The sequence below is a fragment of the Canis lupus genome, chromosome 19 (assembly GCF_048164855.1).
Source record: "Canis lupus baileyi chromosome 19, mCanLup2.hap1, whole genome shotgun sequence".
NCBI lineage: Eukaryota > Metazoa > Chordata > Mammalia > Carnivora > Canidae > Canis > Canis lupus.
The window spans coordinates 8,841,186-8,852,790 of record NC_132856.1 but is presented as its reverse complement, the minus strand read 5'-3'; the positions used below and the strand labels follow the sequence as shown (position 1 = coordinate 8,852,790).

The following is an 11,605-nucleotide window of genomic DNA, read 5'->3' as shown; positions in this document are numbered from 1 at the left end:
AAAATTCAGCTGTGTAAATTTATTTATTTATTTTTTTAAGATTTATTTATCCATTCATGCAGACAGAGAGAGAGAGGGACACAAGCAGAGGGAGAAGCAGGCTCCATGCGGGTAGCCTGATGTGGGCTTGATCCCAGGACCCCAGGACCACACCCCGGGCCAAAGGTGGCACTAAACCACTGGGTCAGCGGGGCTGCCCCAGCTGTGTACATTTAAAGAACAAACTGACTTTATTCAATGGTTCAGGAATCAGGCACCATCCCATTTAGCAGTAGGAAGGAGTTCCATGATGCAGTAGAAAAGGCAAGGTCTTGAAAGGTGAAGAGGAGGAAGAAAGGAAATTATTAGCAAAGTGTGCATTGTTTCAGGCAAGGTTGCCCTCCTGAAGGGGAGCAGAAGGGCAAATTATCTCACTATTTCACCAGTGCTGACCAGGTAATTCTATAGTGACTGGTTTAAGTTTGCATTTCTGGGGGCATAAAATTGGTTAGGTTAGGTATTAAGTCTTGGTTTGCATTTTTGGATTAATCTTTGTGATCTTCACAGGCCAAGACCTTAGGTTCACAATTCTTAAATTGTCCTCTTCATTCCTTTCTTGACATTCCAGTCTTCAGGAGATTCTTTGCTTGGTGGTTCATGGCTACAGATAGGCATTTAAATCTTTTGGGAGAATACAATGCACCAGGGAGATTATGATGGTTATTATAAGCAAGATAATTCTCAATGTTTGGACTGTGGTTCAGAACATTGGTCCCCAAGACCCGAACTGATTGAAATCAGGTGAGTCAAAGAAAGGCTCATTGGAGGGCATCACTATTTTAAGCCAAGTGGTTTGCTCAGTGATATTATGTGATTGAGTTTAAACTTCCCCAGAATTGTTAATCTGGTTATAGCAGGTTATGTTGGCCATAGCACAAACACCTCCTTGTTCAGCTAAATGGTAATTGAGCTGTCCTGTTTTCAAGACAGCTTTGATGAGAGTCTAAGGATTTTGGGGGGCATCTCTTGTTTTAACAGAGGATTCTGTAATACTTTCAAGAGTAAGGAGAAATTCCTGATCATAGCCTCATTTACATTTACCTTGAATCAGGCAAGTATTGAAGAGTGATTCCTGAGTTATGTGAGTTATGTGAGTTAAGTGAATCCTGAGTTATGAACGCTTCCTGGCAATTCCTAACTCATTGGTGTAAATTCAGGAGAGTTGACCAATCAGGTGTCTCTATTTGTGAGCAGTTAGGGGCACAGTTAAATAACTTAGGAGGCATTGTCCAGTTATATAACAGCCATCTAGGCATTCATAAATCCATGGAGAATGATAACTACTGCAGGCAAAGGCAATACCTGCTGGGGCACACACCACTTCCTGATAAGGTGGCATTGTTAATAGACAAGTTTCTGATGAAAAATCCAACAGTCTGAGAAGTAAAGCCTACTCCTCTCAGCAGTGGCCTGGGGGAGTTGCATAAGGGTGTTATCTTTCCAGGCCACTGCCAGAGTAAAGGAAAGAAAGGGGGGAAGTTTTTGTTAAAGTATGAAGTCTTTATTTGGCATCTTGGGAGGAGGCAGTCTACTTCCATGTCAGCTCCTTCTCCTGGTCAGTTGGATTCAGATCTCCAGTGTTTGCACAGGACATAGCCTTCTTCAGGTAGAGCCTTCTTCAGCTGTGATATGTGGACACAAGGTTCAAGTCCTTGAAGTTTGGCTGCCATCCAGGTAGGGAAGAGGCCCTGGGATAGTCTTTCCAAGGAGAGTAAAGGGCTTGTTCTCAGTGATTCCAAATCAAAAGGGTGGGAGAAAGTTAGAGACATTAATTTGATGCATCATAGCCAGATATTCAAAGAAACTAGAAGAATTCTCATGCAAACTAATGAAAATGAAAGTGCAACTATTCAAAATCTTTGGGCTATAGCAAAGGCTGTCCTAAGAGGGAAACACATTTTAATACAAGCCTCCCTCAAAAAAATTAAAAAATCTCAAATACATAAGCTAAACTTACAGCTAAAAGAATTGGAGAAAGAACAGCAAATAAAGCCTAAACCAAGCAGAAGAAGATAAATAGTAAAGATTAGAGCAGAACTCAATGAAGCAGAGACCAGAAGAACTGTAGAACAGATCAACAAAACCAGGAGCTGGTTCTTTGAAAGAATTAGTAAGACATGGGATGCTGGGGTGGCTCACTGGTTAAGCATCTGCCTTCCGCTTAGGTCGTGATCCCGGAGTCCTAGAATCAAGTCCCACATCAGGCTCCCTGCATGGAGCCTGCTTCTCCCTCTGCCTATGCCTCTGCCTCTTTCTCTCTCTCTCTCTCTCTGTGTCTTTCATGAATAAATAAATAAATAACACCTTTATTAAAAAAAGAATTAGTAAGACAGATAAACCCCTAGCCAGACTTATTGAGAAGAAAAAAGACTCAAATTAATAAAATCATGAATGAAAGAGGAGAGATCACAACCAATACCAAGGAAATACAAACAGTTTTAAAAACATATTATGGGCAACTATATGCCAACAAATTAGGAAATCTGGAAGAAATGGATGCATTCCTGGAAACCTACAAATTGCCAAAACTGAAACAGGAGGAAATAGAGAACCTGAACAGATCAATAACCAGTGAGGAAATCGAAGCAGTCATCAAAAACTTCCCAAGAAACAAAAACCCAGGGCCAGATGGTTTCCCATGGAAATTCTACCAAACATTTAAAGAAGAAATAATACCTATTCTACTAAAGCTGTTTGAAAGTATAGAAATGAAAAAAAAATGAAAGTATAGAAATGAAAAGAATACTTCCAAACTTGTTCTATGAGGTCAGCCTTACCTTGATCCTAAAACCAAAGACCCCACAAAAAAGGAGATTTATAGACCAATATCCCTGATGAACATGGATGAAAAATTCTCACCAACATACAGTCAATAGGATCCAACAGTACACTAAGAGGATTATTCACTGTGACCAAGTGGGATTTATCACTGGAATGCAAGGATGGTTCAACATTCATAAAACAACGTGATAGATCACATTAATAAAAGAAAATAGAAGAATCATATGATCCTCTCAAGAGATGCAGAGTAAGCATTTGACAAAATACAGCATCCATTCCTGCTTAAAACTCTTCAAAGTGTAGGGATAGAGGGACATAGCTCAATATCATAAAAGCCATCTATGAAAAGTCCACAGTGAATATTATTCTTAGTGGGGAAAAACTGAGAGCTTTTCTCCTAAGGTGAGGAACACAACAGGGATGCCTGCTGTCACCACTTTTGTTCAACATAGTACTAGACGTCCTAGCCTCAGCAATCAGACAACAAGAAGAAATAAAAGGTATTCAAATTGGCAAAGAAGTCAAACTCTCCTTCTTTGCAGATGACATGATACTGTATATAGAAAACACAAAAGACTCCACCCCAAGATTGCTAGAACTCATACAGCAATTTGGCAGTGTGGCAGGATACAAAATCAATGCCCAGAAATCAGTGGCATTTCTATACACTAACAATGAGACTGAAGAAAGAGAAATTAAGGAGTCAATCCCAATTACAATTGCACCCAAAAGCATAAGATACCTAGGAATAAAGCTAACCAAAGAGGTAAAGGATCTATACCCTAAAAACTACAGAACACTTCTGAAAGAAATTGAGGAAGTCACAAAGAGATGGAAGAAAGAGACTGAAGAAAGAGAAATTAAGGAATCAATCCCATTTACGATTGCACCCAAAACCAGAAGATATCTAGGAATAAACTTAACCAAAGAGGTAAAGGATCTATATTCTAAAAACTACAGAACACTTCTGAAAGAAATTGGGAAGACACAAGGAGATGGAAACATTCTGTGCTTGTGGATTAAAAGAATAAATATTATGAAAATATCTATGCTACCAAGGGCAATGTACACGTTCAATGCAATCCCTGTCAAAATACCATGGACTTTCTTCAGAAAGTTGGAACAAATCATCTTAAGATTTGTATGGAACCGGAAAAGACCCTGAATAGCCAGAGGAATGTCGAAAAAGAAAACCAAAGCTGGGGGCATCAAAATGCCTGACTTCAAGCTATATTACAAAGCTGTGATTAAGACAGTGTGGTACTGGCACAAAAGCAGACACATAGATCAATGGAACAGAATAGAGAAGCCAGAACCGGACCCTCAACTCTATGGTCAACTCCTCTTCGACAAAACAGGGAAGAAGCCAATGAAAAAAAGTCTCTTTAATAAATGATGTTGGGAAAATTGGACAGCCACATACAGAAAAATGAAACTGGACCATTCTTTTATACCATACACAAAGATAAACTCAAACTGTGAGAGATGTCTTGGTGGCTCAGTGGTTGAGTGTCTGCCTTCAGCTCAGGGTGTGATCCTGGGGTCCTGAGCTCCCCATGGGGAGCCTGCTTCTCCCACTGCCTATGTCTCTGCCTCTCTCTGTGTGTGTCTCTTGTGAATAAATATATAAGATCTTTGGAAAAAAAAAGATCTAAATGTGAGACAAGAATCCATCAAAATCCTAGAGAAGAACCCAGGCAACACCCTTTTTGAACTTGGCCACAGCAATTTCTTGCAAGACACATCTATGAAGGCAAAGGAAACAAGCAAAAATGAATTATTGGGACTGCATCAAGATAAAAAGCTTCTGCATAGCAAAGGAAAATAGTCAACAAAACTAAAAGACAACCTACAGAATGGGAGAAGATATTTGCAAACTACATATCAGATAAAGGGCTATTATCTAAGATTTATAAAGGCTTATCAGACTCAACACCCAAGAAACAATCCAGTCAAGAAATGAATAGAAGAAATGAACAGTCATTTCACCAAAGAAGACATACGCATGGCCAACAAGCACATGAAAAAATGCTCCACATAACTTGCCATCAGGGAAATACAAATCAAAACCACAATGAGATACCACTTTACACTGGAGAGAATGGTTAAATTCACAAGACAGGAAAAAATAAATGTTGGAGAGGATGTGGAGAAAGGGGAATCCTCTTGCGCTGTTGGTGGGGATCCAAGCTGGTGCAGCCCCTCTGGAAAACTGTGTGGAGATTCCTCAAGAAGTTACAAATAGAACTATCCTACAGCCCAGCAATTGCACTGTTGGGTATTTACCCCAAAGATACAGATGCAGTGAAATGACAGGACACCTGCACCCCAATGTTCACAGCAACAATGTCCACAATAGCCAAACTGTGGAAAGAGCCGAGATGTCCATGGGCAGATGAATGGATAAAGAAGCTGTGGTATACACACACACACACACACACACACACACACACACACACACACACGATGGAATATTAGCCATCAGCAAGGACAAATACCATTTACATTGACATGGATGGAACTGGAGGGTATTATGCTAAGTGAAATATGTCAATTGGAAAAAGATAATCATCATATGGTTTTCACTCATATGTGGAATATAAAAATAGTGAAAGAGACCATACGGGAAGGGGGAAACTGAGTAGCAAAAAATTAGAGAGGAAGATAACCCATGAGAGACTCCTAACTCCAGGAAACAAACAAAGGGTTGTAGAAGGGGAGGTGAGTGGGGGAACAGGTTAACTAGGTGGTAGGTGACAGGTGACAAGCATGAGGAGAGCACATGACAAGATGAGCACTGGGTGTTATACTATATGCTGGCAAATTGAATTTAAATTAAAAAAAAAAAAGTAGAAGAATTCAGAATCTAGTCCAGTTGAAAGATATGTAACAAAACCTAAAAACAATTTACAGTACTAAACTCTAATAGCTGCAAAGGTACAAACATAATTTTTCTTCCTATAATTATCCCCCAATTTTTAAAAGATAATCACAGTAAAACATTTGTTTGTGTTAAACTTGGCCTGATTATTTACATAAGTGCATTGAAAATGGTGATTGACCGTAAAAGCTCTTTTTAAGACTGTTTTGCTGAAACCTTGTGAGCAAGGTACCAGGTTGACTTTTCCAAAAGGTTTTATTGGTTCCATAAAGTCAATCTTAAAGTGGAGACTGCGGGCTGGAACTGAGGAATTGCGGACTGAACCAAAGCCCAGGGATTCGCATTCCAGATGGAACTGTCTGCCAGTAAGTCTACCCATTAAGCTCTGGTCTGGAAAGTCAATTAGATTGGGAGTTCAATGCAAAACGAACAGAGCTCAGAATCAAGAGGGATTTACTCATGGATCTCAGAAATGGCAAGAAAGGGAGTGATCTCAACAGGGTTTTTACAGGGCACCATGCCTGTTTCTTGCTGTCCCCAAATGCCATCACTTTGGATTTCACTTTAGATCCCACAGCTACCAACTGAACCTGTTAAACAAATTCACCTGAATAAATTTAAAGATTAAATTGGCTTTATTCAATGGTTCATGAATCAGAGAGCATCCCCATCAGAAAAAAAAGCTCTACCAAATCTATAGAAAAGGAAAAGTTTTTAATGACAGAAGGGGAGTGAACAGAGGAAGTTTTTAGCAAAGAATGCAGTTTCAGGCAAGGTCACCCTCCTGAGGGGAATGGTGGGGCTCTATCAGATGGGTTTTCTCACCTTGATCTGGATGGGAGTTATAGCAGTCTAAACAGGGGAAAACTTCATCGAGGTGTACACCTAAGATGTATGCATTTTCCTTTACTTTAATAACAATCTCAGTATATGTAATTACATAAACCGCAATATATAAACATTCACATATAAAAGGATAAAAGTCTGAGTGTTTTGCTTCTAGAACTATACATAGTTAAAACCTTGAGAAGTGTCCAAATGCCAAGTTTTCACAAAACAATTGACAAAGTATACCCGTGGGTGTGATTATGTCCTCAAAGGAAGAAAAATGATCTGACTTTCTTGATAAAAATTTCTTGGTGTGACCAACTTTAGAAAATGCCACTGTGTCCAAGAGGCAGGAGGAAAAAAAAAAGTTTCGGGTTTGACGCAGTCTGTTTAAGGCCCAGGGCAGCCAAATCAGTCCCACGAGGTGGGGAAGCATGCAGGAATATGGTCAGAGAGCAGTTTTCCAGATGTAATAGGCACCAAGCCCTGCCCTTCTCGGCACAGCTAGAAGTTGTTGGGAAGCGGACATGTCTGGTCTCGGGCCTCGCCCTGCTGCAGACCTTTGAGGCCCTCTGGGGGCCATCTGCCTGTCACCTCCAGACTGTGTTCTCACCTGAGAAATCGCAGCAGCTGCCCTGGCAGCGTCCCAGGGGCCACTTTTGCCCTGTTGTATATGTCTGCTTGGGCTGCTGTCTGTGACAGCACCGCAGACTAGCCAACTTAAACCATAGAAACACGTGTCCACATGGTTCTGGAGGCTGGATATCCGAGATCAGGGTGTCAGCAGGGTGGATTTCTTTTGAGGCTTCTCTCCTCGGTTTGCAGATGGCCATCTTCTCGCTGTGTCTCTTCGTGTGGTCTCCCTCTGTCTGTGTCTGTGTCCCAATTTCATCTTTTTATAAAGACACCAGACATCCTCTATTAGGGCCCATCCATATGACCTTACTTTTCCTTAATGACTTATTTATTTACTTAAATTACCTCTTGAAAGGCCCAATCTCCACAAGCAGTCACATTCTGAATTTCTAAGCGTTCCAACTTCAGCATGTGAATTAGGGGGTAGGGTGTGCTTCAGCCCATAATACTCATCAAGGACACTTTCTGCCCAATTGCCAGAGGAAGTCTTCTAAAAACTCAAATGTGATTGTGTTTCTTGCCACTTAAAGTACTTCACATCCTCCTGCCATCCTCAGGATACTTTTCATACTTTTCATCTGGCATCAGGACCACCCCCCTACCCCCCCAGCCCCAGTCTGGCCTCTGTCTACCATCCCAATCTCATTTCTCACCATTCTCCCTTGTTCTCTCTGCCCACCCCTGCCTCCTTGTGGTTCCCCTCCTGCCCCAGGGCCTTTGCACAGCAGGTCCTTCTTTCTAATGTGCATGTGGCAAAGTCACTCATTACAGAATTCATTTCTGACTAATTCTCACTCCTGCACATGATTCAGAAGTGATGTTTTTACCCATTCCTCCTCTCCTTCTCTCTCTCGCAAATCCCTTTATAATTCTGAGTGCGATTTCTGATATTTCCAGGAACTTTTGTGTTTCAGAGCCTCAAACAGAACTTTCCAGGCCTCTGCAAGGGCCCTCACCTACCCCAGACTTCAGCTAGGGAGGGAGGTCTATGGAAGGAGGCAGAGGTGGGGGCTGAGATCTGACTAGGGAGGAAGGGGCAGGAAAGGAATGGAGGGGTTCTCAGGGTGGTCATTTTTGTAGGGAGGGAAGAGATATTGTGTCCCTGCCTTTGCAGAATGCCTGGAGAAATAGCCCTGAGACCTTGAGTGAACTCATGAGGGTTTCCACATTCAGACATATGCTGAAGGAAGGGAAGTTTTCCTAAAGAAGACTTTGGAGGCAGTAGGGGCTGATGGAGCAGAGAAGCAGGCCAAACAGCTGCCTCAGGGAGCAGAGGGAGACATGGTGACAGTAGCCTTCATGTGGACAAGGGAACAGGCCTCATCCCTGCTTTCCCAGCAGTCCCAAAATGCCCTCATCCCTGATTCTTGTTTGAGCCTAAAACAGGGTAGCCTGCCAAAACATAGCTGAGACTGAAATGCTTGCCAAGTGAGTGTGGCTAGAGGGACACCCTTAAGTGACTGAGACAAAATAATGTGTTTTTTTCATATGTCTATATGTGTAAGCTGATGCTTTACTGGTCAATGTTATGTCTCAACTCGACCGGACCACAGTGGCCAGACATTTGGTCAAACATTGTTCTGGATGTCTCTGTGAAGGTGTATTTTGGATGAGATCGACATTTAAATAGGTGGGATCTGACTGAAGCAGATTGCTTTTCATAATGGGGGTCCATGCCTAATCAGTTGATGGCTTTAATAGCATAAGGACTGACCTCCCCTGAGCAAGAAGAAATTATGCCATGCAGGAGGCCTTTGGACTCAAACTGTGACTCTTTTCTGGGTAACCAGCCTGCTGTCCTACCCTGCAGATTTTGAATTTACCACACTGCCACAATTGTATGAACCGATTCCTTAAAATAAATTTCTATGTAGGTGTTCTGTTGATTCTGCTCTTCTGAAGAACTCTAATATAGCACCACACGCTTTTTAGCTCCACCCACCCAGGGAAGATTGTTCATATTCATCCTTCCTGTGTCTGCTTTTAGACAGCACTTCCTACAGGAAGTCCTCTCAGGCCACCATAAGTCTCACCCCAGAGCTGCATTGGGTGGCTCCTTCGTGTTCCTATAGCAACATGTACATTTCCCATTGTGCAGCTTTCATTTTCCCCTGACAGAGCTTTTCAAACTGAGTATTATTTTCTGTGTCCTCAAGTAGATTATGAGCAGAAATGAAATCTGTTTTACTAACAGGGCCTGATACATAGTTGCTGAATGATGAATGAATGAAAAGAATAAGTAGATGTATGAATGCTTGTATGAATTTCTGCCACTGCTGTTAACAAATTACTACAAATTCAGTGGCTAAAAACAACATAAACTGATTGTCTTGCAGTTCTGGAGGTTAGGAGTCTTGACACCTGTCTCCTTGGGCTAAAATTAAAAGTGTCAACAGGGTGGCATTCCTTTATAAAGGATCTAGAAAAAATCCCATTTCTTTACCTTTTCTGGTTTCTTAGAAGCTGCCACATTCCTTGGTTCAAGGTCCCCTTTCTCCATCCTTCAAAGCCAAGAATATTGCATCTCTGACCTGATTCTTGAGTTTTTTTAAGGACTGGCATGGTTAGGTTGGACCCATCTCTATATAGGAAAATCTCTTTGTCTCAAAATCCTTAATTTAATAATATCTTCTGAAGTTCTTTGGCCATGTAGTGTGACTTATTCACAGGGTCCATCCAGGGATTAGGATGTGGACATTTGGGGAGTGTTCTTGCTATCCCAGTGCTCCTCTGTTACTTTAACAGACTGCTCAGATTTCCCCTTTATGGTCTCCATCTCCACTAAGAAGCATTGGAACACAGTTCAGTGCACCCACCTGACAACTGAGAAAAGAAGCCCTGGAGAAAGGGGCATTTGTTTGTTTGTTTGTTTTTTAATAAATTTATTTTTTATTGGTGTTCAATTTGCCAACATACAGAATAACACCCAGTGCTCATCCCATCAAGTGCCCCCCTCAGTGCCCGTCACCCAGTCACCCAGTCACCCCCACCCCCTGCCCTCCTCCCCTTCCACCACCCCTAGTTCGTTTCCCAGAGTTAGGAGTCTTTATGTTCTGTCTCCCTTTCTGATATTTCCCACACATTTCTTCTCCCTTCCCTTATATTCCCAGAAAGGGGCATTTGAGTGCCTACTGTATGCCAGGTGCTGTGCTAAGGAACCTCTTGTGGCTTGTCTTCAAGCAACCAGAGAAGAATACATTATTGTATATATGACGCTACTGAAGGACTCTTCAACGCAAAAGATGGAAAACCCAACACAACTTGCTTTAGCAAAAAAACAGTGATAACAAACCCCAATGAGGTATTCAGGTCCAGCTGGATCCAGGTGTTCAAAGGATGTTATCAGAAACCTTCCACTCTATCTCATGGCTTTGTGTTGGCTCCTTTCTTGTCAGGTTCTCCTTTCATAGAAGCAATATGGCCATGAGTAGCCCAGAATACAAATCCTTGCCGGAGATCTCTGAAACCCCTGTGGAAAGAATTATTTCTCAACACTTCCAACAGAAGTCCTCGAATTGAATTCCACTGAACCTTCAGGGGTCCAGCATCCATCTCTGAACAATGAGGGCCTGAGGATGGAATATGCTTGTAGGCCAGGGCTGAAATACAGGCCTAGTTTGGAGGCCAGCCTTTCCCAAACACAGGGCCTGGGTGTGCAGGGACTGCTCTCCAGAAGAAGCAGGTACTACTACCAGAAGTGACAATGCCTATGTGTAAAGGAAGAAAGCCCTCACTATCAGGGAAAAATGCCAATTATCATCATATCCATTTTATAGGAGTGGCAACTGGGGCACAAAGTGGTTTGGTACAATGCTCTAGATCACATAGCTGGGAAGCGGCCATGCCAGGACTCAAGCCCTGATCCCATTCCCTTGCAGGTGGCAGTTCTAGAACTCAGGGCAGGGCTCCTGCACACCTGGATCTCTCTCACTTTGTCTCAACACTCAGACCATATCAAGAGAGGCACTTTGCTTGTTAGCTGCCTCCCTGGACCTCAAGGTCAGGCTGGGATTGTGCTGTCTGTGCCCTGATATTTATGTCCTGTAAGTGCCTCCTCTCCTGCAGAAGCACCTCTAATCAAGACAGGAAATAGGTACTGGCCACCAGCTCCTTTGAAATCATCTGTGGTGACAGATTTCACGTGAGTCTTCATCCCATCTTAACACATTTCCAAACAACAGACACAGCTTACTGGCAAAGGCTCTACCTCATGGAAAACCCTCTTTCCAAGGAAAGGGAGGCCGGATGGTGGGGACAATGAGGGTGGTCATAACAGAGATGAGTCTTCTGGGAGGTTTAATAGCTGAGAAAAAAATAACCAAGCCTTTGTAAGGCAGTTCCTGGAACTAGAGCCAGAAATTAAAAGGATGAGTATCCCCTCCCAGAAGGTAAAGAGTTTCATTAGGGTAAACAAGTGGGATGAGCAAGACCCCCATGGCA

At 42.3% G+C, this 11,605-nt stretch overlaps 1 long non-coding RNA gene across 5 annotated transcripts in view; it reads right to left on the bottom strand.

Moving 5' to 3' along the window:
* Window positions 1-5,840: 5,840 nt before the first annotated feature.
* LOC140609828 (uncharacterized) overlaps window positions 5,841-11,605 on the bottom strand; it is a 43,964-nt gene continuing 38,199 nt past the window's right edge. For 4 of the 5 annotated variants that reach the window (XR_012011549.1, XR_012011548.1, XR_012011551.1 and 1 more), the window contains one exon: window positions 10,189-10,634. This is a non-coding gene — a long non-coding RNA (uncharacterized lncRNA). Of the gene's footprint in view, window positions 7,422-10,188; window positions 10,635-11,605 lie in introns of those variants that run through there. The other variant, XR_012011550.1, reaches the window with a different exon arrangement.